Source organism: Carlito syrichta, unplaced genomic scaffold (genome assembly GCF_000164805.1).
Source record: "Carlito syrichta isolate Samal-C Ts95f unplaced genomic scaffold, Tarsius_syrichta-2.0.1 Scaffold306734, whole genome shotgun sequence".
Classification (NCBI taxonomy): Eukaryota; Metazoa; Chordata; class Mammalia; order Primates; family Tarsiidae; genus Carlito; species Carlito syrichta.
Window position 1 is genome coordinate 12598 of NW_007250830.1, and position 3267 is coordinate 15864.

Genomic DNA, 3267 nt, shown 5'->3' on the forward strand with positions numbered 1-3267 from the left:
ACTCGGCTTTAAGAGCCTGGAGTGCCAGCCGGGCTCGGTGGCTCAGCCTGTAATCCCGCGCCTCTGGGAGGCTGAGGTGAGTGGATGGCCTGAGCCCGCGGGTTCGAGACCCGCCTGGGCAGCGAGACCTCATCTCTACAATAAATCAAAAATCAGCCAGGCGTGGTAGCTCATGCTTGTAATTCCGGCTACTCGGAAGGCTGAGGCGGAAGGATCGCCGGAGCCCAGCAGGTCGAGGCTGCGGTGGCCGGGAGCGGCCGCTGCACTCCAGTCTGGGCGACAGAGTGAGACTCCAACTCAAAAAAAAAAAAGATAAATAAATAAAATAAGAGTCTGGAGTGCCAACTAGCCTCCATCTTGGCGGGGAAGCGTAGGCCCAGGGGCGGTGCCTCGCGAGACCCAAACAAGGCCACGTGGCAGGGGCGGGGCCCGCGGTGACGTCACGGCGCGCTCGTGCGCAGCAGAGGTCACGCGCCGACCGTACCCGAGCTGGGGGCGGGGGGCCGTAAAGCGCGGAAGGTCCCGGGCTCCCGCTTCCCGGAACTTTTTACTCCCTCCTTCCCGCCCCCGCTTCCCACCCCCTGTCTCCCCTTTCCGGTCCGCGGCGACCCTCCGGCAACCGTCGTGGCTGTCCCCTTGTTTCCGCCGGGGAGTTGCTGAGCGCGGAGCCCGCGGGGACCCGTGAGGTAAGGAGACAGCCACGGGGCCGCTCTGGCCTCCGCGCCCGCGTGGGCCTTAGCGGCCCGGGACCCCCGAGTTTCCCCCCTTTCCGCTTGGGTGTTCTCCACGGGTGGTCCCCGCAGACCCCCGCTTCCTGTCTGTTCTGCCCGGTCCTGTCCGGAAGGCGCTTCTAGGCGCCTGGACTCTGTCCGGCGAAGGTTGTCTGAGCCACGGGGACCGGTGCCCGGCCGCCCCGGGGCCTGCGTGCCGGCCCATCCAGGCGTCTGCACCGCAGCCGGGATGCCGAGGGCGGCCGGGGTGCCCTGCCTTCTGGCTCCCATCCCCCTCGGGCTTGCGCACCTCTGCAGCGCAAAGCCTCCGCCTCATCCGTCTTTGCAGGTGGAATGGTTTTCCCGCGTTGAAACGTGCGGTCCACTTGCACTTTCCGACTGCAGCAGAGTCCCGCGGAAGTAATGACCCGAAAAGTCTAGGCCAGGGCAGTGCGCTTTCTTCTTAATGCTTGACCTTTTGGGATCGAGGTGGATGAGGCTCAGATTCGAATCAGGCATCCCCGAGCCCATTTCGCCCATGCGTGGAAGCATGAGGTACCGGGATGGATGGTGGTGGAGGAGGAGTCAGCCCGAAGGGTACACTTCCAGGGGTGGGAATTTGTATTAATTTCTTAAACTTGCATGATCACCCGGTGCACTTGGAAAAAACAGCTCCCTGGACCATTAGGTTCAGAATTTCCAGGGAGGAGGGCTGGAGATCTATTGTTTTGTTTTTGTTTTTGTTTTTTGTTTGAGTTGGAGTCTCACTCAGTCGCCCAGACTGGAGTGCAGTGGCGGCTCCCGGCCACCGCAGCCTCGACCTGCTGAGCTCCGGCGATCCTTCCGCCTCACCCTTCCAAGTAGCTGAAACTACTGGCGCGCGCTACCACGCCCGGCTCATTTTTTTTTATTTTTATTTTTTATTGTAGAGATGAGGTCTCACCAAGTTGCCCAGGCGGGTCTCGAACCCACGGGCTCAGGCAATCCACTCAATTTAGCCTCCCAAAGCGCTGGGATTACAGGCTGAGCCACTGAGCCTGGCTAAGGAAATCTATTGTTTTTACGCAATAGATTTCCTGGTGGTTCCGCCGAGGCAAGTGTGGCAAATGTGTTAATACACTCATACTCATCCAGTCTTCTTGTGACCAGCAGTCCACTTACGCACAATGCTGTAACCAGACAGGAACAACTCAGGAAGGTAGACCTGTCACCTTCCTCTTGTTGGAATAAGCAGATCTGAGCAGAACCAGCCTCTGTCTTAAGGTTGTTTAATAGAGGTTATTCTTCTTAGAGAATATTATAACCTTTTTCCAGAATCTTAAATATATATATAATTTGTTTTAAACCAGGTAATGTGCTTTATTTCTGTCTGATATCTTCAGTTTCTTCTTCACTGGCTTTACCTCGTTCATTGTCAAGCTTCGCATTGATTTTTTTTTTTCTGCCAAACCTACTAGAATAGACTCTGGTGCCTTCCTTCATTGTTTACTTTAAGCCCTTCTGCCCTCACCACTTTAACTCCTTTGAAGGTCATGATGAACACAAGGTCAGAGATCCTTTCCTTGGTTCTTAGCATCCTGGGCTTTTAACATTGTTTTTCCATCTTGAAACTTACCTATTACAGTGTAATTCAGTTTCTTGCTGGGGAAAGTGCCTTATGGTTAGATCCTCACAGCTGCCTGTTTTTTTTGTTTTGTTTTTTTTTGAGTTGGAGTTTCACTCTATTGCCCAGACTGGAGTACAGTAGCATGCTCCTGGCCACCGCAGCCTCGACCTGCTGGGCTCCAGGCGATCCTTCCGCCTCAGCCTTCCAAGTAGCCAGAACTACAGGCGCATGCCACCATGCCCGGCTAATTTTTAAAATTTATTTATTGTAGAGATGAGGTCTCGCCAAGTTGCCTGAGCAGGTCTCAAACCCGCGGGCTCCCAAAGTGGTGGGATTACAGGCTAAGCCACTGAGCCCAGCCGCCTTTTCTTTACTTATCTGATTTTATTTGAAAGGTAGCATGGAGTAATGGTGAAATGGCATGTGTGCTAGTGCCAGACTGGCTGACTTTGAATCCCGACTCTGCTACTCACTAGAATTATACGACCTTGAGTGAGTCACTTCATGTTTTTGTGCCTCAGTTTCGTCAAGTAGAGAAGAGAAATGCTAATATCTGCCTCCTAGGGTTGTGAGGATTAAATTTAGTTGTATACATAGGCAGCATGTGGTTCATTGTAACTACTTATAAAAATATTAGCTTGTGTATCACTGGGCACAGTGGTTCACACTTGTAATCCCAGCACTTTGGGAGGTGGACATGAGAGGATTGCCTTAGTTCAGGGGTTCAAGACCAGCCTGAGCAACATGGTGAGACCTCATCTCTACAATAAATCAGAAAATTAGCCGGACGGGGTAGCACGTTCCTGTGGTTCCAGCTACTTGGGAGGCTGAGGCAAAAGGATCACCTGAGCCCAGCAGGTCGAGGCTGCAGTGGTCCCTGAGCATGCCACTGCACTCCAGCCTGGGCAACAGAGTGAGACTCCAACTCAAAAAAAAAAATTATGCCGGGCT

At 53.7% G+C, this 3267-nt stretch overlaps 1 protein-coding gene across 1 annotated transcript in view; it reads left to right on the forward strand.

Moving 5' to 3' along the window:
- Positions 1-498: 498 nt before the first annotated feature.
- Positions 499-3267, forward strand: part of PDPR (pyruvate dehydrogenase phosphatase regulatory subunit) — a 45569-nt gene continuing 42800 nt past the window's right edge. Inside the window, exon 1 of the mRNA XM_008063303.2 lies at positions 499-686. The gene's annotated coding sequence lies outside the window, so the exon portion shown is untranslated. The remainder of the gene's footprint in view (positions 687-3267) is intronic.